The sequence below is a fragment of the Eurosta solidaginis genome, chromosome 2 (assembly GCF_040869045.1).
Source record: "Eurosta solidaginis isolate ZX-2024a chromosome 2, ASM4086904v1, whole genome shotgun sequence".
Taxonomy (NCBI): Eukaryota; Metazoa; Arthropoda; class Insecta; order Diptera; family Tephritidae; genus Eurosta; species Eurosta solidaginis.
The window spans coordinates 155,846,345-155,871,320 of record NC_090320.1 but is presented as its reverse complement, the minus strand read 5'-3'; the positions used below and the strand labels follow the sequence as shown (position 1 = coordinate 155,871,320).

General features: G+C 40.5%; 1 protein-coding gene and 1 pseudogene across 8 annotated transcripts in view; one reads left to right on the top strand and one right to left on the bottom strand.

Annotated features, from left to right (window-relative positions):
* Wnt4 (Wnt oncogene analog 4) overlaps positions 1 to 24,976 on the bottom strand; it is a 692,884-nt gene that overhangs the window by 188,730 nt on the left and 479,178 nt on the right. The window lies entirely within an intron of this gene.
* Positions 12,724 to 24,724, top strand: LOC137239901 (probable phenylalanine--tRNA ligase, mitochondrial; annotated as a pseudogene).

Below are 24,976 nucleotides of genomic sequence, written 5' to 3'. Positions count from 1 at the left end.
CTCCATCCAGGCGCCTTTGAAAGCAGGTTTTCCGATACTAATGTAATATAAGGGATAGAGTGTCCAAAGCCTGGCCGCCGATATGTCGGGGTCGTGCCGGTATTCAGAATGGCCAATCCAAGTCGGGCAGCCATTTTTAGCACTAGCTTTCGTCTGGAGTTAGTATGGGGATTCCCCACTCAACAGCCATAGCATTGAATTCTCCAGCGACAATCACGTTACCAGTTTCATTACGCAAATCGTCTTCAAGTAGTTCTAGCTTAGCTTTAAACCCTTGAATTGGATAATTTGGGGACAGGTGGCAGCTCGCTAGTGTGGTGTGCGCTAGTGTGATCGCAGCTCTGTTTTCGAGAACCAGTTGGTCCAGCAGACTATCGGCTAACCTGCTTCGGTTCGGGTTGCCTTGAATGAAACTGATCACTTGCGCGCCTGTTTGGCCTTTGCGGCAGCTAGTGCCTCCCTGATGGTGCTGCGTGCTCCAGACTCAGGAGGGTGGTCAAATTTCTCTGACTGGCGTAAAAACCACTTTGGAATTTCCGTGCGGGGCGAGGACAGATGACCATTCCGTCCGCTCTTCCAGCAAGCACTCCTTCTATCAGGGCCTTTGCAGTCTGCTTTTCGATGTCCGTAGCCTAGACACCTTAAGCATCGCTGCACGTCTACCCTCTGTCTAAGCATGCATTGCAGCCCGCCGATACATATCTTGAAATTGGGTTGTAAAAGGACGCCAACAGCTTCGTCCACTTCAATGGCTGCCCGCTTCTCCAACAGCGCTTATTATCGCTTGGATGAACGCTGATTTATCGCCGCAACGTGCATTTTCGATAAGTACACTCCCGGATTTGGTTTCGGAAGGCGCATATGAGGCTCCCTGTATCTTCAGCCCCAAGCTCGCCCCGGATGGCTCCTAAGACCTCGGCGTAGTTCTTTGCCTGGGCTGGTCTAACTACGAAATTTGCGACCCATCTGTTTCTCTGCTTGCCTTTTCTTTCTTTGCCTTCCCGGCTCGCCCAGGTGGTGTCCTATGTTCTTTTCCAGGGTGTGGTTTGGCTTTCCGTTTCCGTACGGTCGTCCAGGCCTCGCCCGAGATTGTTTTCGCAGTACCATCATCTCACTTTTTCTTGCCTTCCGAGGCCTCCGGTTGTGAGCCAAAGTTCGTTCTTGCTCTTTTGTTCCCACGAGCCGCTTTCGGTTCTGTGTACTCTTCGCTTTTACCCTCTAATAAAGAGCGAATTCGACTCAGTGTCTCTTCGAGTTGTGCCATGCCGTTCTTTATGTCCATGGACACATTTTTCTGTTTGGCCGCAGCAACCTGCATGCTGCGCAGCACCATTCTTGCATACTCGAGGAGGTCAACTTGACTTGTCCTCCCCGGTGTTGTACCGCATACGGTGGTTTATCGCCCGTCATTGCCATCACCTTGCTGTCCAGGGGTAGATGGGGTGGCATCTACTTTCCTACTGTTTGCTCTTTTGTCCGCCCTTGAGTTCGCCGTTGGGTGCATTGTTTACTATATAGTTTGGCAGCTTAATTCGAGGTTATGTTGCGAATAGAGTGGAAGGTACTCACAGGCCGTGAAAATAGGCACTCGAATTGAGTGGAATGAAGAACAGTAGGAAGACCAGAGTTGCATTGGATCAATTATTGCATCAATATTTAAGATAAATTTAGAAAAAATAATAAAATACTTGAGTATAAGCAAACATTTTCTTTCAATTACTGCAATTAAGGTGTCCTATATGCTATATATTCCAAAATTATAACATTTTATGTATGTTTAAAAATTTAACTTCAATTTCCCTAAGATTTCCGTAATATGGCCATTAGTGATGTTTGTGTGTGTGTGCAAATTTTGAGCGATCATATGTTAGTTGCGCTACTTGGTAAAGTTTAAAATGGTTGGGTGTCCCTGGCCGTTGTTGACCCGCCAACTTATTTCTCTGCTGGTGCTATTGTCGAATTTGCAGGGGCTTTTAACACCGGCGATCGGAGCATCTTGCTACTCCTTTGAAAAACGGTTACGCTGCTATCATTACCATCGTTATTTTCACGCATTTCAGTTATTTGGCTCATTTGTTTTCAGTTGGGTCTCGGCTCCAAGCCGCTATCTCCGCCCGATGTGCAGTCGCCGTTTTAGATTCCCGTGATTATCTTTATATGTGCAGAGAGGCCACGCGAGGGTTGGCACAGGTCCTTATGAGAATCTGTGTTCAGAGCCAGAGTCCGGCGTAAGTCAGGAGTCATCTTAACTGAACCTGCACCACCAACATAATGGTGACGTGGCTTCGAACGTACTTGGAGATCTGCCAAGGTTTTAACGAGACGGAGACGAAGACAATATTAGCCCACCAGCCATTTCGCCGAGGGGTGACCCTCGGCTACTAAGATAGTAGAATACCGTCCACTTCAGCCCATTGTAGTGTTGCGAGGAATTAACCTCACTTCGAATGCGCTTAACGTTACAAATATACATGCAAACAAACTTTCATATTTAACTGACCCAGATAACCACTATAAGTTCATTCGCATTTGCCAAACCGCCCAATATATTGATTCGTCATACCACCCAGCTTACGCGCGGATCATATTGACAATATATAGGTCAATACAATAATTTGCTGACGAACAATTATTCATTATGAAATCATGAATCATGCACTTTTAGTATGTAAGCATTAATGTAAGTATGTATATGTAGGTTAAGAACTTTTGTATAAATAGAAATGGATTTCGGTAATAAAGAAAAATCGTATTTAACGCTATACTTCGGCGTTCTTATTTTATTTATTTTTACGTATTTACATGGCGAACCTGCCAGAGCAGATCAAACATCAGCATAACTGCTAAAACGATCTGACTGGAAAAGATACTGCAGATACGCTTTGTAACGCGTACACTTTACCTTACCAATGATGACGCTTTGCAAAGCATACAGCAGTAGAGCCTAGAACACTTTATTTTAATCGCCGATCCAAAGGACCAAATGCCATTGCAACAACAACAGCTACAGCATAATTGAGTGGAATATCATAAAAGATTCAGCAAACCACTGATATTTTGGACAAAAGCATAATCGAGTGGAATACCACAACAGAGGGACAACATAAACGAACCGAATATTTTGGTAACATCAAACTAGCAGCTATCTTATGTATTTTTAGAATCAATTGAGCGGCCTCAGGGACGCTAAACCATGAGCAAAACTTTGTTTTTGCTTAGGAATTTTTTTTTAAATAGGACTAGTTTAAGGGAAAGGAAGTTTGAAATTTTAAGTCAATTATGTTTTACTGAAATTCAAAGGAAAATGTTGAAAAAAAAGTAAAGGAAATACAAAGAAAATTAAAATGTTTTATTGAAAAAACTTTTACTGTTAAAATCTAAAGGAATTTTCTTTTTAGAAAAAAGGGTATTAACGCTATCATTGAAAATGGCATAAAAATTATTTTTTCAAATATTTTGCAAGTTGAAAAAGAAAAAAATAAAATATATTAAAAAGCAAAAAATTTTAAATTAAACAAATTTTTCCGTTAAGAACAAAATTTTTTATACTTTAATAATGTTAACTAAATAAACAAGTGAAATGGAATGCTTAGATAAAAACAAAGAAAATTCGATTCAAGTCTAAATTTAGTACACCTTTTTTTACGGAAACAAGAAAATAATTATATTTCAAAATGTCGTGGTGGACAAAGATTGCACACGGTATAATGATAGCATTAGCCTGATATGAATTAGGAAAGGAAAATTCAGGAAATTCAGAAACAGAAAACAGGATAGTTAAATATGAGCCACCAGACCAATTAGACACAAAAATTACCCCAAAAATTCCAGATGTTTGGCTAGGCGCAATGATTTGCGTAGTCGGGTTATTAGTCATTGCAATAGCCGCTATAACCAGAAACTATATGAAATTCAAATATAGCCAATTGAAAAACAAATATCCAAACCCAAAGCTGAGGAAGAGCAGCAAATAATTAAAAATACACCTTCAAATAGTAACCCCCAAAATATCGCAATCGACAATAAAGGCACCCCCACTAGCCCTGCCCAAGTTGAACAGCAAATCAAGAATTCATCATAGACGTTAATTTGTAAACACAAGCTGATTTTTAGGTGAGTCGACGCACTTAAATATGTAACGTTACTAATCATTATAAATATACAAAAAAAAAAAAATAACAAAAGTAAAAAGCGAGAGTCAGCATAACGGGCACTGTATGTAAAGCAAATGCAAACGAATAAAAGCAAAAGAAAGCACATAAAAAAAGTCACTACTTAGAGTATCAAGTTACCACTATAATATAAATTACAACTGAATGCAAACGATTGCAATTTGGTACCACTGAGTAAGTTATAAAAAAAAAATAAATATAAGGCGCGATAACCTCCGAAGAGATCTAAGGCCGAGCTTCTCTTCCAATTTGCGTCGTGCTCCTCTTGATTTTCCCTACAAATTGGCCGGACGGGACCTACATGATTTTATGCCGACTCCGAACGGCATCTGCAAGGCAGATGAGTTTTCACTGAGAGCTTTTCATGGCAGAAATACACCCGGAGCGCTTGCCAAACACTGCCGAGGGGCGACCCCGCTTAGAAAAATTTTCTTCTAATTGAAAAACCTTATTTCTAAAATTTTTGATGTTGCTTTGCCCGGGGTTTGAACCCAGGGCATCCGGTGTGGTAGGCGGAGCACGCTACCATCACACCACGGTGGCCGCCACTGAGCAAGTTGACTGGGTAATTTAACGTAAAATGAAACAACACGGCATACTTATAACACATGACATTAGAGTGACCGTCTATAATTAAGCACAAAATTATATACGCTCACTCTTGAAAGGCCGATGGTGTAGTGTTGCGTGGAATTCACCTCACTTCGAATGCGCTTAACCTTACAAATATACATACAATTAAACTTTCATATTTAACTGACCCACATAACCACTATGAGTTCATTCGCATTTGCCAAACCGCCCAATATATTGATTCGTCATACCAACCAGCGGATCATATTGACAATATGCAGGTCAATATAATAATTTGCTGACGAAAAATTATTCATTATGAAATCATGAATCATGCACTTTTAGTATGTAAGCATTAATGTAAGTATGTATGTGTACGTTAAGAACTTTTGTATATATAGAAATGGATTTCGGTAATAAAGAAAAATCGAATTTTAACGTTACACTTCGGCTTTCTTATTTTATTCTTTTTTACGTATTTACACCCAATCAAATTTTCCTTAACATTTTTCCAGTTGTCGCCTAGAAGATCTTACTGGACTCGATCCTGGGGATGCTTATTGAAGTGTCATGGCGGCACCCACTCGCCCTGCCACCAAGATTCATTGGGTATCTGTGGCCTTTTGCGCCACGCCCTCCTCTATGGTCGCTCTTGGTCGGGGAGTGCTTATTGGTTATTCGTAGCTAACCTACTAGATGCGATACACGATCCGCCACCTCGTGAGCCCGGTGGAGCCCTGAGCTCATCCTCCACCTTTATTATTGTTATTCTATCATTATTATTATTTTTTTTGTGTTACGTGGCAGGAGGAAATGCTTTGTGCACTAACCGGGTTGTTAAGCCTCGGTGCTACGCTCTGTAGCAGCGAACCTTTCCGAGTGTGAGACTCCCTTATTTTCTTCACGGGCTACCCACTAAAACCTAACCTCCCACGGCCCGAGCATTTTCCGCACCTAGGACCGCGTTTAGCATAACGTCGGGTACGGCAGCGCGCTACGTGAGCTCTTTGGCTACTCTCACGTTATTGGCTAAGCAACCATCTTGCCGTTTTGCGAGGAGAATATTCCCTGCATATCTGCTGACCATGTCCCATCTGTCATTTCTGCAGGTCATTTTATGGATGAAACTGCCCGGGGATAGGTCACCTAGTGTTACTTCCACTCTTCTTCGTTGCTGTGCGAAGAGATCGCATTCGAAAACGGTGTGGCGTACGTCGTCTATGAGCCCACAGTATAAGCAATTCGTATTTCCAACCTTGCCCATCCTGTGAAAGCATTCCCGGAAGTAGCCGTGGCCACTTTAAAGCTGTGTCAGGTAGAAGTCGACCTCTCCATGTGGCCGTTCTAACCATGGCTCCAGCTCGGGAATCAATTCCCTGGTCCACTTGACTGCAGTACTGCAGCTCCATTGCTGTTGCCAGCGTCGGATAAATCTTTTCGCACCTGCGTTGCAGCAATATCTCTACGTACTTCTCCTCGGAGGTGGTAAATTGATTTCCTCTCCTCAGCGAGAAGATGTATCGGTATGGTTCCCGCAATAACAAGAACTGCCTCTGCGGATACCGTGCGGTAAGCTGAGGCAATTCGTAGCGCCTCTCCGCGTTGGACAGAAGTAACAGCTGCTAGGCACTTTCGGAATTTCAACGCATCCGCCCAAATTTCTGCGCCGTACAACAGTATAGAATCCGAAGCGTAAGCAAGCAGCTTTCTAATACATGGCCTTGGCCAGCCTATGTTTGCCATTAATCGAATTAAATATCCTATGGTCTGTGCAGTTTTCTCGCAGCCTCCTTGAAAGTGTTCCGAGAAGGTTAGCTTGCTATCTAGCCTAACCCCAAGGTATTTCGTGGAGCTGCGTGTTTGTACTTGTTGTTCTCCAACCATCATATTCATAATTGTGCGAATTCGTCTCTTGATGAGGATTCCGATCTCAGTTTTCGCTGTCGCGAGCTGAAGTCCATGGTCACTCATCCATCTATTTACACTGCGCATTACATGGTTTAGTTTAAGCCGCGCCAGCTCGCAGTTCCGTGCTGTAATTACGGCAGCCACGTCGTCAGCGAAAGCGACAGGAAAATCAATTTCTGGCAAGTGCAAGCGAAGGGGGCTGCCATACGAAGCATTCCAGAGGTCGGGACCTAACACCGAGCGCTGGGCTGCTCTGCCTATTATCCTCACCTTTCTCTCACCTTGATTTATTTCGTACGTGAGCCAGAGATCTTTTAGGGAGTCCCTTAATATGGTTAGTAGATATGTAGGTACCTTGAAATAGTGTTTTATCGCATCGTGCATGTCGTCCCACCTGACGGAATTGAAGGCATTTTTCACGTCCAGGGTGACCAGTAAGACAACCAGCCTAGCTTGGTGGCACGCGGTTTCGGCTTTCCTTACCACGTTTATAACCCCGGCTATGGCATCAATTGTGGGCGACCTTTCCGGAACCCATGCGGCCGATAGGACAGACCTCCTCCATCTTCAATGGCTGCTATCAGCCGTTATTTAAGGAGGCTTTCCATCATTTTCCCGGCCGTGTCGAGCATGCATAATGGTCGAAAAGACGACGGCAAGTTCGGGTATCCTTTGCCTTTCGGGATTGCCACGAGGTGCGCTGTCTTCCACCTGGTTGGAAAGATCCTGGCTTCCAGGCATTTGTTATACATATGCAGCAGCAACTCAGGACTGCTCTTAGCAGCCAGTCTTATTGCTTAAGCTGGTATCCCATCCGGTTCTGGCGCTTTACCGGGCTTCATTCTGTGTAGGGCCGCTTTTAGCACACCTTCAGTGAATGGATGCACGTCGTGGGCTTCGTGGGTGACGTGTTCACCTTCTCTGCTTGTGCGAGTGAAGAACAGAGCATCTACTATACTTCGCATCTTTCCCTCGTCCATCGTTTTGTTCGGTGGGCGGGATTTTCCCATTACTGTTTTATACCCCTGTCCACAAGGACCACGATCAACTTCTTTGCTAAGCTTTTTCCAGCTATTAAGTGTGCTTTGCCTTATGGTGGCACAGAGAACCTTTTTTGCTCTTTTGTATGCCTCCGCATGCTCTAGTGCGTCAGGCCTGCTGCGTGCGCGGGCTGCCAGCCTTCGCATTTTGTGGCATATCTTGCGTAGTTCGGCGATTTCGCTACCCCACCAGTTCACTTGTGTTTTACCTCTTCTAGGCCCTTTTCGTGGCATTGAGGTCTTGCATGAGTGGTTCAGGCAACGCATGGCGGCTTCTACCGTAGCGTTCGCCGCTTCGGCACTGTCGACTATCTGTCATGCGCTCGCTTGTACAACAGCGGATAACTTTGCCGCGTCAACTTTAGAGGCGTCCCATTTTGTTTTCTTATGACGCAGAATAGAAAATTACTAAAATTTTGGACAATGGGCGTGGCATCGCCCACTTCTGAAATAAGGTAATTTAAAGGTTTTGCAAGCTGTAATTTGGGAGTCGTTGAAGATATCATGATGAAATTTGGCTGAAACGTTACTCATATTACTATTTGTGTGTTAAATAAAAATTAGCAATGTCGGATGGCGAACACGCCCACTTTTAAAAAAAAATATTTTTAATAAAATTTTAACAAAAAATTTGATACCTTTACAGTATATAAGTAAATTATGCCAGCATTCAACTCCAGTAATGATATGGTGCAACAAAATACAAAAATAAAGGAATATTTCAAAATGGGCCTGGCTCTGCCCTTTTTCATTGAATTCGTCTAGAATACTTTTAATGCCATAAATCGAACAAAAATGTACCAATCCTTGTGAAATTTGGTAGGGGCATAGATTCTATGACGATAACTGTTTTACGTGAAAATTGGCGAAATCGGTTGAATCCACACCCATTTTTTACACACAGTCGACCGCCTGTCCTTCTGCTTGGCCGTTAACATGATAACTTGAGCAAAAATCGATATATCTTTACTAAACTTAGTTCACGTACTTATCTGAACTCACTTTATCTTGGTATAAAAAATTGCCGAAATTGGACTATAACCACGCCCACTTTTTCGATATCGAAAATTAAGAAAAATGAAAAAAATGCCATAATTCTATATCAAATATGAAAAAAGGAATGAAACATGGTAATTGGATCGGTTTATTGACGCAAAATATAACTTTAGAAAAAACTTTGTAAAATGGGTGTGACACCTACCATATTAAGTAGAAGATAATGAAAAAGTTATGCAGGGCGAAATCAAAAGCCCTTGGAATCTTGGCAGGAATACTGTTCGTGGTATTACATATACAAATAAATTAGCGGTACCCAACAGATGATGTTCTGGGTCACCCTGGTCCACATTTTGGTCGATATCTCGAAAACGTCTTCACATATAAAACTAAGGGCCACTCCCTTTTAGAGCCCCCATTAATACCTTTAATTTGATACCCATAACGTACAAACATATTCTAGAGTCACCCCTGGGGCACCTTTATGGTGATATCTCGAAAAGGCGTCCACCTATAGAACTAAGGCCCACTTCGTTTTAAATAATCATTAACACCTTTCATTTGATACCCATATCGTACAAACGCATTCTAGTCACCCTGGTCCACCTTTATGGCGATATCTCGAAAAGGCGTCTACCTATAGAACTAAGGCCCACTCCCTTTTAAAATACTCACTAACACCTTTCATTTGAAACCCATATCGTACAAACGCATTCTAGAGTCACCCCTGGTCCACCTTTATGGCGATATCTCGAAAAGGCAGCCACCTATAGGACTAAGGCCCATTCCATTAAATTAAGCTCTAAATTTTAAGCCTATTAATCATTGAAAAGTTACTTAAAACCCGAATTTAAATTTCCAAATTATTATTTAATTTTTCCGCTCCATGCGCCACCTAACGGAATTTTGTCTCCTTTTGTTCCTTTGTCACGCTACCTTAACCTGTTTCTGAGGTTTCATATTTGTAGCTCAATGAGAAGTTACTTTAAAATCTATTTCATGTATTAGAAGCTATTAAGCAGCGCATACTTTATTTAGGAAAAATGAATTAGCTAATATTTGACAACGACTGCTGGCCTCGCAGAACGCTCAGTGCGCGGAGGTCCAATATAATTAAGAGGAAAAGAAAACACAAATAATTTCAATATTAGTATGGTATAATCATTGATTTATTATTTGTTAAGTTAGTACAATATTTAGCCTTTCGTATAAATTGGGATGTGGCGGGACCGCAGCAGTTGACCTTCTTCCTTCGTGGTTGAAATTGAACAGAAAAATGGAAAGTGATATCCGTGTTGTCGAACCGGAGATCGTGCGGGGGTTTTCCAAGGGATATTTGGGCAAATGCGTGGTGGCAACGGCGCGCACCCACGTATTTGTTAAAGATTGGTTAAGGCGAGAAAAAAGGGAAGAAAATAAAAACACCAAAAAGTTTCGTGTTAATAAAGAGGAGTTACAAATGGTTTGTTTTATTAACCGTATAGAGATACAACAAGTGTTAAGAAATTGTTTAACAAATGTTGTAGAATTAGTATATAATAATAATTTTAAAAATTTGCACTTATGTGAACGTGAGATGACACCGTGTAGCTTCGCTGGCTGCTGGATTGAAAGAGGACGAACCTCTTTGCAACAAAACCTAGGAACCCGCGATACAGCACCTTCGTTGGGTTTCCCGGCAACAAAGTTGCTATACCGCGGGCGCACAGCGGTAAATGTAAAATACACATATGTAATACCACTCACACATGCCCGTGTTCTAGTGATTGGAAACATGTGTGGGTGGCAGCGAATTATGTTACGAGGGGGGTAGATATATTTAGGTCTGTGACCTAAACATACCGGCCCCCTTGCCGAAAGCAACAAAGAAAAAAGGAGAAATGAAGGAACGCCATACCATCACACGTTCGGCAAGGCGATGCGTCGATGTACCGATGCAGACGCCGTGTGATTGATCTCACGTCTCGGTCTCCTGTGGAAAAAGAAAGGAAATTATTAAGTAAAGTACGTGGTTTTTTAATTCCGTGCAATATTTACTGAAAGATATATATGAGTATGCGTGTCGAAAATTACAAGATATCTATATTGGGTGGGCTCCAGACACAACGAGGCTGAAAATCATGGCTTGAGTGAGCAGCCCGCTGACAGTCGAGGAGGGTGAACCGCTGACCATTATATTGACGTAAACGTCTGCACGCTACGTGAGCAGCACCGGTGATGATCTGTAGAACGTCGGATCGGCCAGCTTCATAAACTGAAATGGGGCAGCTATCGACGGGTCCATATTCGCCGTTGGGTTAATTCTTGCATAGTTCGCCACTACAGTGGCTTGGGTTGTAACTTTCCCAGCCACCCCATACTTCCCTCTCAATATTAAGGTGCACCGTGGGAGCGCACGCGTCTAAAAGGGCGCGAACCAAATGAAAACGGCCTCCGGCTTGAATACGTACTATTTCCGTCGGCGCAATGGCGAAAAGTGATCGCGTTATGGTTGTTGCCACTAGAGTGTCCCGGAGTCGGCCGCTCCTGAAGCTCGTAGGTGCTTGACGTTTCCGAACAAGAGCTTTGCGGTTGTTGCGTACTTTAATCGGGGTCACCCTTCCAGCAAATTTCCGTGACGAGCGGAACGGACGCGGTTCCGCGTCAGCACGCTGTTTATCAGTAGGCCGGTGCGATGGGCGAAATGGACGTGTCTCCGCGCGGGCGCACCAAGGTGCCGTGCATACTCGAGCGGAACTCAGGTCTCTCGTGGCGTAGCGGTGGCCGAAATCGCTGCGTCTTTAAGCCGCCTTGTTGTATCGTTTGATTTATTTTTGCCATATTGGCAAGCCTCTCTTCTTCCTCTTCTTCTTCGACCTGCTGTGCCCATGACTTGTATTGCTCAGTAACATGGATGGAGAGTATTGTATCTGAGCTTGCATCATCGTCGTCGATATGGAGCGTAGTATGGTGCTGCTCATTACATCGTCGGCATCGATCCTGGCTGGGGCACATTTCAAGGCGGTGATATGGCGACAGGCAATTTGGGCAATATTTATGTGATAATACTTCGCGTAGACGCGCTTCGGCCGACATACCCCGGTATATCGGGCACAATCTCACTCCGTGAGGCTTGTTGCATAAACGGCACGCGATGGTGAACGAATTGGCGCGTGCCCCTGTTTTGGAGTGCTTCAAGTTGAATCCAGTCATTTCTGGAAATTGAAGCGTTTCATTTTATGGTCGTATTGGGGTTGTTGGGTGGCCAGTGGTGTTTGGGTGGGGTAAAAACAGATATATCCCATATATTTTCGCGAAAGAAACGGAAAATTTAATTTAAATAAAGGGTTAAAGGCCATGAGTAAAAACTTATGTGCGCAAAGAACCGAAGAAAAAAAAAACGGATTTAGTAGTCATACATGCGATGTGGCTGGTGCTTTAGCACATTTAATATATTTTCTGATTCGATTTATGTCGGCAGATGTCGCTGACATATCTAAAATTTATTTTAGATTTGTGGTAAACTTTGTTTTCACAACAAGTGCCCTGCCACTACACGGAACGGTTCGAAACCTGGCTGAAAAGGTACAACAAAGTTGCATTTCTATTATTCAACATTATTTTCGACGTGTATTGTCGATAATGTTGAGATTCGTGGAATTAAGTATTTTAAATCTCGACCAAATGAATGATTGATCGAGATATGTAATTGGCGACATGTGTGGCGTGTTGTGCTGCATGTAGTGCGTGACGTGTAGTGCGCGAGATGCTTGCGCATGAGGCCTAACGTTTGTATTGCAATAATCATTGACAGTCAGACATTAAACGTAGAGATTTTGACATCTGCTACGCTTTTCCATTTCCTGAATGGAAAAAAAATGTCATTGATATAAAACACGCGGCGGTGAGTATAGAGGCTAAAAATTGTAATTTCTTTTCATTAATTAATGTTTGCTCTTTTATTTGCAGGTATACGGTTATAACATGTCCGTGTATTAAAAACAATGGGCTAGGCTAATTGTGTATTCAATTGTAAAAATGTTGCTATTAAGGACATGTCGCTAGCTAAATGTTCTTGCATTGATACCCTCCAATATTTGGTTAGCCGAAAATGCTTTCAAATCCATCACAAACACCCATCTTTTGGCTACCAGTGTCGGTGCAAAGAATCTAAAAGAGATATAGAAATCAACGGCCTTACATATCCCACAGAAGATTGGACAAATGTTTCTCCAAAAATACTATCTTATCTGGGGGCCAAAAAACATTTGCTACGCAATCATCCACTTTCTATCATACGGCGAAGAATTGTTAATTATTTTTATAGCGCTTATAGGAACTCAAGAGGAAATCCCTTGTTCTCGGTTTACGATCAGTTGCGTCCTATTGTAACGGTGGCACAAAATTTTGATAATCTACTGTTTCCCAGTGATCATGTTAGTCGTGCCAAAGCAGATTTTTATTACGTTAATCGCAACCATTTGTTACGCGCGCCCACCGCAGCTCACCAATCAGATTTGTCCTCATGTGGTTTAGGTAACATTCTTGTAGCCGGCGAAGTGTATAGGCGCAACGGAATTGATTGATAGATTTGGAAGTCTTCAAAAAAAGATTGGCAATTTCATGTGCAAGATCATTCACAGCCACAAACGTCACTGAAGTGCTTGGATGAGACTAAGCAGGCCTGCCATACGCTAAAGCAGTCAAATTGATGGAACATGAGATGAAAATTATATTGGTTGGTCTTGCACGTGATTTATTCGGCACCCAATTGGAGTATCGTTGGGTGGACATATACTTTCCTTTCACGCAACCCTCGGGGGAGTTGTAAATACTTTATAAAGGCAAGTACTCGGGTGTAGTATTATGCGCCACGAGATACTAAAGCGTTCAGGTGCACATAATCAAATTGGTTATACTGTTGTTTTGGGATTGCCGCGTTTGGCAATGGTGTTGTTCGATATACCTGACACGATTATTCTGGTCTAATGCTAGTGGTTTTTTAAATCAATTCAGTGAACAAATCTGCACAATCTGCCCAAGTAGAAACCTGTCTCAGGTTATCTGCAGTGTACGATGATGTGGTGGAACAGATTAGTCTAGTGGACCGCTTCTAGCATCCCAAAAACCTGTAAGTCAAGTGTCTGCTTCCGCAGGCATATGGAGCAGCTGTACTTGTTAAAAGTTTACAAATGGTACATAAAAATTCAGTGTATACATGTCCAACGCCAATACAAGAGGCTGCTGCACATGGCTTTGAAATGGAATTGACATGCTTAGATGCACCGGAATGCTATTTACCAGTCTGCCTAAAGAGTTGAAAGTAAAACGTGATTTTATTAATTAATTTCTTCATTTCTTTTCTCTAGCGATCCTGACACCGATAGGAAGATCTTTTATTTGGCCGTGGATTGTTTGGGTCGTTATCTTCGCGTAGAATATTCAGAAGACACATCTACACTTCTTGGCATAACGCGTCCTTTTGTCGCCGCAAGGTAGAAGAGATTTATCCACCAGAATTGGCGAATTCGCTTATTTTGCAGATGGCGCATGCCAAAAATCAGGTATATTACAGCATGAAGTTGCTTTTCCTTTTGTCGTAAGATGTCCATTTCATTGTTTTATGGTAGTAATCATAATTATTAATCCAAAATGAGTTTGTTGTTGTATATCCGTGAGCTTTTCCATTACTTGTTATATGTGGGCATTCATTTTGGAAAATATCCAAAATATTTCGGGGGTCAAAAAATTTAAATTTTTTTTAACAAACAACAACAAAATCTATTAATAAAAATAATCAACAAGAAAAATAATTATCAGTGTTCGTTATAATTAAAGCAAACACAAACTGTTCTCAACCAATCATTACTAATTTTTTGAAGTATTCAGCTGAAGATTGAAACTATAAAGTCATCAGTATGATACTATGCCCTGTCTGCATCAGATAGGCAATCACTTTATGAAGCATACACGTTTTTTGTTAACATCATAATGCATTTATATAAAAATAACTACGCGTAATATTCAAGTACATAATCTTAATGTAATTGTGATTTATTAATAAAACACAAGAAGTGAAGTTTTGCTACTGCAAACCCTTGAATGGAGTATAAATCCGGTGACACCCATGGGTAGGTTAGGTGTTTATGCAGTTGAATGTAAACAATAGAAATCCTGCGTTATTTAACAAAATTTATCTAAAGCAAAAACGTCAGTAATAACCAATAATGAAGGAAATGGACACCAGGTGTGTTTGCTGCACGGAAGACGCAGCTGAGGTTAAGCGTTTTCGCTTATTCAGGGTAAGATGAAGGCTAGAGATGGTGAGATAATTTTTTAAGGTATAAAACATCGCTTAGTGTTTGTTAGACGTGTGCGATGCCATCTACTTATATATGGTTATGGGTCATATGCCAGGTGGTGAGGTAGTTTTGCCTATCTTTCGCATATTTTCCTTTATCATAGTACATACTTCGCATGTCATCATGTGGTAAAGTTATGTATTGGTAGGATGGTGTCAGAGAAACTGGTGTTGTTGCTTTGATTTCTATTTATAGAACCACAACGAATCAGCAAATGTCGTATGTTTGTATCAGTTTTAAGCGGAGATAGCCCTTATTGCTTTAAATGATTGTTTTCATATATTTAAAGCAATTTTTAATTTATAATTTATTCAATAATGTGGAAAAGGTATAAACAACATGACATCAGCTGTTTGATGAATACGCACGGTGAGATGGGAGAGGTACGGGTATATTTTGGTGACGATATGACTAAAATTCTGGGATCAATTACTACATTTAATTATCTTCTGAAAAATTGCGTGGTGGCATCGGCGCACTAACGCAATTGTTGGAAGAAGCATTCTGTGGCAGATAGTGAATCTGCGTTAGGGTTTTGTTGGCCTCGTTCGGGGGAACGAGAGCTGGGTTATTGGTTTGTTGGCCTCGTTCGGGGTGAACGAGAGCTGGGTTATTTGTGTGTTGGCCTAGTTCGGGGTGAAAGAGAGCTGGGTTATTTGGGATAAAAGAAAATGGACTATTAAAGTTCATTTTCCTTGTCGTTGGGCGGAAGTAGTACCAATTTCGCGATTGGTCTCGTAATTTGTCCTTTAATTGTATTGACGTCAACAACACGTACACGGTTATCGGAACCTGGGTGTGTTTTGACGATTCTCCCCATTCTCCACTCGTTTGGTTGTAGGTTATCCTCTTTTATGACGACTAGATCTCCGGGTTTTAAGTTGGATTGTGGATGTTTCCACTTGTACCGTTTCTGGATCTCGGTGAGATATTCCGATTTCCATCTTTTGCAGAATGTTTGATGGATGGCTTTCATCTTCTGCCATCGGTTTACAATTGAGGCAGGGTTTTCACTGCAATCGAGTTCAGGTGAGGCTAGAAAATATCCACCTACGAGAAAATGGCCTGGAGTAAGCGGCTCCAGGTCGGAGGGGTCGTTGGATGAGGGACTAAGGGGCCTAGAATTGAGGCAGGCCTCAATTCGACATAACAGGGTAGTAAACTCAAAAGTATATTTATGATCGGACGCGATCTTTTTAAAATGGATCTTAAAACTGTTTACCCCCGCTTCCCACAAACCTCCCATGTGAGGAGCGCTTGGCGGTATAAAATGCCATTCTAAAATCTGATGGCTATATTTATTCAATGTTCCGTCCCTTGCTTCACGCAGAAATGCTGTAAACTCGGATCGTAAAGATCGTGAAGCTCCGACAAAGTTAGTACCATTGTCGGAGTAAACGTTTTTCGGACAGCCTCGTCTGGATAAAAATCTGGCGAAAGCAGCTAGGAAGGTCGTTTGTCGCTTCTAGATGGATGGCTTTCGTCGAAAAGCAGACGAACAGGCAAACATATCCTTTTGAAATTCGACATCCCCTCCCTCGGTAGGATTTTATATCGAATGGTCCCGCGAAATCTACCCCGGTGTTGGTGAAGGCCCTAGTAAAGGTGGTGCGCTCCTTCGGAAAGATCCCCATAAGTTGCGTTTGTGTCCGCTTACTGAGAATAGTTCAGACCTTACAGTTGTGGATAACAGACCTTATCATGATTTTAACGCATGGGATCCAGTACTGAGTGCGGATATGACGTAGCATCAGCTGGTTCCCTCCATGCAGGGTGGTCTCATGAGAGGATTGAACTATAAGTCTGGATAACCTGCAAGTGTAAGGAAGGATAATGAGATGACTTTCGTTATAAGAGTCCGTCCCCAGTTCGAATGATGCCTTCTTCGTCTATATATGGATTCAGGGGTAAAATCTCACTCTTGTCATTTATTAGTTTTCCTGACTTCAAATTTGCGTACTATTCTTGATAATGTTGCCTTTGGCATACCGTTATCAATCTTCGTATTGTTTTTTCTATTTCTTCAGAGGCTATCGAATGAGAATCCCTTTTAAAGGAGTCTTTACTGATTGGGTGCGTATTCTGGAAAAACTGAAGAATATAGGATATAACCCGCAAAGCCTCGGTAGATCGGAAAACCTATCCAGATTATCAAAGTTATTTGTGACCGAAGTTGTATGAACATTCACTCTCTTTTCCTCCATATTCGTATTGTAATCTTCTTCTTGTGTTGGCCAATTTTCGTTGTCTTCTTGTAACCAAGAAGGTCCCTGCCACCACAAAGAATTGTTGATTAGATCCGAAGCGTAGAGTCCTCTGCCCGCCAAATCTGCAGAATTTGACGCGGAGTCTATGTGCCGCCATACGTTGTCTCCTACTTTGTCGATGATTTTAGTTATTCGATGTGCCACGAACGTTGACCACGAACATGGTGGTTTTCGGATCCATGCCAGCACTATAGTTGAGTCCGTCCAAAGGGTTACTTTAATGTTTGAAAGTTTCATATTTTCGACCACAGATTCGATTATTTCTGCTAGTAGAACTGCACCGCAGAGTTCGAGTCGAGGCAAGGATATGGTTCTGACCGAGGCTACTCTCGTCTTGGCCAACAGGTTGGTGAAGACTTGATCCTTTGTTTGTACCCTCAGGAAAACAGTGGCGGAATATTCTTTTTCCGAAGCATCGCTGAACCCATGTATTTCGATATTGTCCTTCAATGTGTAGTGAACCCATCGCGGTATGCGTATATCTTTGATCTTCTCGTAGTCAGTCATGAATGATTGCCACCGATGGAGAGTAGTTTCAGACACATCTTCATCCCAGCCTGTCCCTTCCAACCAAATATTTTGCATTATTATTTTGGCTACAATTACGACCTGTGCCAGCCAGCCAAGAGGGTCGAAAAGTTTTGCTATTGCAGACAGTATTGACCTTTTTGATACAGTAGGGTTATTATCAAGAGTTTCGCTGCAAAGTAGAAGTAGTCGAAGTGGGCGTTCCATCTGATACCGAGTGCTTTTACCGTGCTGGTGTCTTCAAACTCAAGAAAATTCTTGCTTAATAAGTGTTGCTTCGGTATACCCTGTAGAATTTTCTTGCAGTTGGACGTCCATTTTCGTAATTGTAATAGACCGCATAGACAAACTCCGACTCGTGCGTACTGAGTTGGCCAAGAACATACAAAACGCTTTTGAGAAATCAGCTCAACGCTACAACCTCCGAAGCAGAGTAAAACCATTCAGTGTAGGTGAAAATGTATATCGGCGCAATTTCGTTCTGAGCGACAAAGCGAATAAGTTTAACGCCAAGCTAGCACCCGTTTTTGTAAAAGCTACAGTTCTCGCCACAAAAGGAAACTCCATGTATCAATTGCAAGACATACATGGTAAGATAGGGTGGTACCACGGAAAAGATATTAAGGAATGCAAGGGTTAAAATGCAATTTACAGATAATGTCCTATAAAACAACTAAAAAAGGACAAATGTATATAAATATCGATCTCTATCCCTATTTAGTTATCTCTGTTTCGCATCACGCCACCTTTTTGACTTGTTTTTCCGTGCCTATAAAAGCTTCGGATTGAGACATAGCGGGGTCTTTTGCTGGATAAAGTTTGCCTAAAATGTATATTCGCGCGATGAAGCTAATACCGGTCAAAAAGGTAAAAATCGTGCCGAATTAAATTCCGCAAGTAGAGCGGAAAGTTAAATGTGCGCTAACCCTCCCTAGAGGAAAAATAATTCGGTTTTTCGGAAACTTAAACGCGCAAAGCCGTCATCTAAATAAAACCATAAAAGTTTAAAAAGGAATCAATGTCCGGATTGGGACTCGCAATGACAAGGACTGGGGCTACATCATCATCAACTTCAGCATGGAAAACTCGCAGGCTCTGTTGCAGTGACGAAATGTGGAGTGTTAAAATAGTTTCATAAATGCATTTTACTTAAAACCTTTTCAAGAAAAAAAAAAAACATATACATAAGTAATAAGTTAGGAGAAATAGAGAAATTCCAAGTTCTTCTTGACTTCCAGTATACAACTAGTTTTGTCGCGGTATAGTCGTAATAGTCTGAATAAAATCACTTTTTCTTGGTGAAAGTCGAGGAAAAAAAAACATATACATATAATAGAAAAATTTAAGTTAAACAAATTTCAGAATATAGGATGTTCAAAAAAGAAAAAAACACGAAAAAAATGTTTAACATAAAAAAATTGTAAAAATTAAATCTTCCAATTAAAGTTATAAATATGTGAATATGTATACTTCATTGAAATACATAACTTAAAGAAACAAAGCATATACATACTAAATATGAAAGAGAGAGAAAAATATAGTGTAGGTGACATAATTTTATTAAATTAAATGTGTGCGAAAGTTTTCAATGATTTTCCTTTGAATTTAACAAAGAAAATTATAATATTTTTGGAATTTCATGGTTCATGAAAATTAAAGTAAAATCAGAATAATAATATAGGTTATTATAATTAAATGTTCAAGTTAGAAAAGGAGAGAGTGATATTTTTTTAAGTGATTGGAGAGAGAGTTCCAGTGTCTTATTGTCGTTCCAATAAGAATAGGAAAACAAAAATCTGATTGCAACTCGAAGCAATCGCAATATCAAATTCTAATTAGAAAATTTATATATGTGCTAAAGTACCATTTTACAGCAAAGCAGAAGCATCGTAGAAGGCCTTCATCGAGTTCCTGCAACATCAATGCACGTAAGTTTATAATAAAATTTTTATATTTTCATACCATTTGGTTTTTTTGTTTTGCATATGTACATATAACTTTTTTTTAACTACCGTGTTAATGATCATTAAGCATGATCAGTGAATCGTGAGAGAACGAGAAAATCAACGAAACGAGTTGGTATTAGAAATATCTTTAAATTGTTTTAGATTAATATTTACTAATACTGAATTCGTAACATACTTCAAAACCGCGGAAATTTCAATCAAATAACTTATATTTGATTTAATATGATTCGTTTCTCTGTGTTAATAATATTTCACCTGTTTAAATATCACACACTCTTTAGTAAGTTTGTAAGATTCCTTTTTGCTTATAGTTTCGATTCCATGCCGTTCCTATAGGTGTTCGGACTTAAGCCCAATAGTAAAAATTGGTACTTTTTTTGCTTTAGTACTAAATTTAGTATGAAAACAAATTCTGATCTTTTCCTTTTTAATTGATTAGCCCTTTATTAAATAAAACATGAATTGTTAAGTTTGTAAGAATGGTCTGAAATCCGTTGTTGTTGTTGCTTTACTTTGGGACATCTCATTAACATCTGAGAAGTCATGGTTGTGTGGGTTAAGAGCGGTAAGTAATTGGTAGAAGAACCGCTAGGCAGAAGACAAAGTGTTGTGTCGCTTTCTAAAAAGGTTAATCAACGATCATATTGAGTGATGAGGTAAGAAATTCCTTAACCCTTACGTGTGCGTAAATTTTTTCTTGTTAGGCCTTGGGTTTGTCGTAACTGGTGGTTTGGTCGGTCGTTTGGTCAACGAACCCACATAAGTGGCTGAAGCTCCGGGACAGCTAGACGCACACGGGCAGACGCCGATCATCTTCTTCGTGCCACCAGGTAAACTTGGTACAACTGCGAAACAATTGTCAACCCAGAGTAAGTATGCTTGTGAAAGGTCCCATAACATAATGGGAAACCTGCCGATTGTAACGCCGATGATATTTGATCCCTTGCCTTTATCGCAGTTTCGATGCTGTGCCCACCGGCGAGTACGTCATCAACGTACGTACAATTTCGCAAGATATCTGCTGCCAGTGGATGCGAGGTCTCCACGTCATCAGCGAGTTGGTGCAGTGTCCGAATCGCAAGGTATGGAGCACAATTCACTCCAAATGTTACTGTTTTTAATTCATAAAGCTTGATTGGTTCCTTGTGGCAGTTGCGAAATACGATTCGCTGGTATTTTGTTTGGTCTTCATTGACCCATATTTGGCAATACATCTTCTCGATGTCGCTGTTGAAGACGTATTTGAACAGCTGCCAACGAAGTATTAAGATTTTTAGGTCGGATTGAAGTATTTGGCCTGGGTATAGGGTATCATTTAAACTTTTTCCGTTTGTGGTAGGACATGATGCGTTAAATACGACTCTGACTTTTGTCGTTGTACTTCCCTCCTTTATAACAGCATCGTGAAGTAGGAGGTAACAGTCATTTGAGTCTGGCGAAATATTGCTTATTTGTTTCATGTGCCCTAAGGTTTCATATTCGGTACAACTCTATTGTATTCCGTTTGAATGACTGGGTTTTTCGCAAGTCGTGTCTCGTTGCGATAGAATTGAGAATACGCACTTCTTAATGAGGGGCCTAAGTTAAACTCATTCCTAAATGGTAAGGAGACTACGTATTTGCCATCGTTGTTCCGAACTGTTGTGGTTTTGTATAGCTCCTCGCAGTAAGTGTCATCGTTATTGATGCTCCTCTTCTTTGCAATTTCCTCCATCTCCCAGAAAGCCGCCAGTTGTTTGTCTAAAGTGACCTCGTTAAAATATGAAACTAGGGTCTTATTTGTATCAACCGCATCTGTACGGCCTGTCAAAATCCAGCCGAACACCGTTTCCTATGCTATTAATGTGTTTAGCACGTCCTTCCTAATACCGTCTAGCATAATTTGGGGGTATATGTCTCCGCCCAGAATTAGGTCGACTGGCTCATTGACAAATAATCTTTTGTCAGCCAGTACTAAGTCAGAGAATGCTTGCCTAGTCATTGCGTTTATTTGGCTAGTTGGAAAATTCCCTGTTAATTGTGGTAAAACCAGCATGATCGTATTGATCTCGATTAATGGGTCTGCGGTCACCAAATTGTATGTTGCACGCTTCTTTTACTTGTGCAGACATTGTATTATTGATGCCCGAAACTTGGGCATAGCACTCATTTACTTGTATTTGCAAAGCATGAGTTCACATTATTAATCGAACTGTTTTCTTTTTCAGCATTGCGAAGCGTTTGAGCATCTCTTGACGTTGATGCTCCGATCGTATCTACCGAATTTGTGGTTTTGGGCAGATTCGGAATGTGAAGCAGCGTATTGTGTCTTAAATGACATGTGGCACAATTCACTTGACTGGTGCACTTTGTTACCGAATGGCCAGCAGAAAGGCAGTTTATACACCCACGGCTGCTCTTAATTTGTTCAAACCGTTTAGTAGGCGTAAACGTAAGAACTTTTCGCACTTTGCAATTCGATGTGCAGGACTTTTGCACATCTTACACGTAGGTTTGGCTACGGTTGCACTTGCCTGATAGGACCCTAATCGTTTCCACAATTTATCTGCCGAGCAACGAGAAGCATGTGGCTTAGAGGGTTTTGAAACCGTATCCCCTCTTATATCTACGACAGTTTCCAACGCTTGGAATCTGCTGGATAAAAATTTATCCATGTCTGCCCATTTTGAAGTTTCTGTTTTATTTTTCCCATAGAGCCAGTGTGGTTTCTGGCAGTTTTGTGGAGCACAAATACGTTAGAATTGCATCCCAGTTTGATATGTCAATCTTGTGACATTGAAACGCTGAGATTCACTCTCAACTGCTTTTAAACTGAAAAGAATTTTTAATTGGGCATTGACCAAGACACGTTTCGTATTGGCCGCATACATTTTTCCACGCTTTATCGAAACCGTCTGTCGTTAAGGAACACCGTTCCACTATTTCTTTGGCATCCCCTTCGGTTTTTTGCCTTAACTAGTATAGTTGTTGTACTGCATTGAGTTTACTATTATTAATATATATAGCAGTGAACATGTCTCTAAAAGACGGCCATGAAATATAGTCACCTTTGAAAATATCCGTATCACACGGTGGCAGGCGCACATGATATTCCATATTATCTGAGACATCTACTTTCTTATCTTTCTTTTCAAAATATTCCAAACGCTTAGCTATTGCCGCCTGACACTTTAGGAAGCTGAAATAGCACATTTTATGCTTCTTTTTGATAGCCGATAAGTCCTTTGACTCAAGCTCTGAAGAACCTACGAGCTTTTCGTATGTCACCTTCGTAGCTTCCCACAGAGTTTTTAACTCATCCCTTTGGCATATGAGGGAGTGTTTACTGTGTTGTGAAGGTGACATGTCGTTCAAGTAATTTTCATACTCCGTCACTGCATCTGCTTGGCGTGTATAAGTGTCCATTGTGTATAAAAATGAAAACCGATAAATTTATAAAAAAAAAAAACTAAGAAGAAATTGCCTTTGCAGAGTGTAGTGAGTGAAAATGATGCCAAAGGACCGAACTTGGAAGTGATAAGGTGATTAGTGAAAAGATTTGGTGTATGCGTATGTATACACAAATTTACCAATTGATTGTGTAAGCCGATAAGTTATGACTAAAAAAAGGACTGTATAGAGGCTTATGTGCTAAATGGGATAAGTAAAATTTCGTGGTGGCAACGGCGCGCACCCACGTCAAGGAATGTGCTAATGCAAATTTGCTACTGAATTGTCTAAGCCAATAAGTAATGGCTAGTGCAAAAATGGTGTCAGTGAAAAAAAAAATAAAAATATATGTACGCTTGTTATGGACTTTTGGTAATTTAACCAAGGACTGTGAACTTTTGTATCACAAAATTAGATCAGTCAAAACTGATTTGCTGATTTGTTATATCCAGACGAAGACGACATGTCGCCGTGCCAGGTTGGATTTATTTTGTTATATTATATTTGAATTTTAATTTTCGGTTTTATTTAAAAAAATGAATTTTGGTTGGGTGGCGAACGCTGAATGGAATATGTATATGAAATTTTTTATATTCCTATTGACCCTCTAACAGGCGCTTATAGCAGATTGACCATGTGCAGGGACCTGCATATGGGTTGTCCAAAGTTCGGAAAGTGATGCATTTGCAATAGCGAAAAAGAATGACCGCGTGAGCGCACAACTGTTTATCAAAGGGTTATTGATCGCTTTCTAAATGCTCCCTGAGTACATCCTATCTCTTCTTTATATTAAATTTCGTGTTTCTGCATTGGAATCATACGTAGAAAATGAATAAATTACACTTGCGAGTAATTAATTCATAATTTCTACTGAATACAATAAATAAAAATTTGTATATTCCAATCTGATCGGAAATTTATAATTTGGTTTTTATTTTTGTGATTTAATTTGTCACAAAGTTTCGTGCCACACAAGAAAGTTTCGCATTTTCCAACTAAATTTGTGGATTTCGGTATAAATATGGTAGTTGAAAAAATTTTTGTTGCGAAAAAATTCAAAACTTTCGAGTTTTGAACGATTTTCTTGCAATTCGTACTTATTTTGCAATATTTTTTAATAAAGTATTCGTGGAATCAGTAATTACAAACATTGAAAAAAAAATTGGAACGGATCATGTTCCACTAAAACAGCCATTTGGTGTAAAAAAGAAAATGTTCGCTATGGCAGTACCATACCGCGTAGATGAAATGTCATGTATATGACAAAAGCGAAAAGTAATTACATAGTAAACATGCCGGTAAGTAAACATAGAGGAATTTTGTAATTTATTAATTGTATGATTTGACTAACTTGTATTTACTTTTCTTTTCAGATTATGCCAATTAAATGATGTCCCTGTGTGTACAAATGTATGTATATACACTATGCTGCAATTAACACCCAAGAAAGGATTTATGTTGCAGTATTACCGGTTGCTGCCAGGCAGCAACAACAAAGAGTAGGCAAGAAAAAACCTGAAGGACTAACTAATGGTGTGCGTCTATCAGGTTTGCATATTTGAATTGATTAGGAAATCCGTAATTAAATGCTTTGTGCACAATTGTGTTATTTTGAGTGAAAAATAAGCACGTTATTTGTATTGTTTTTGGTTCATTTGCTTTGTCCCTACAAAAAATTTTGTAAGTTATTATGAGAAATAAGAAATAGCAATTAAACTCTAAATATATTATTTTCGATTCCGGTTTAAAATAAAT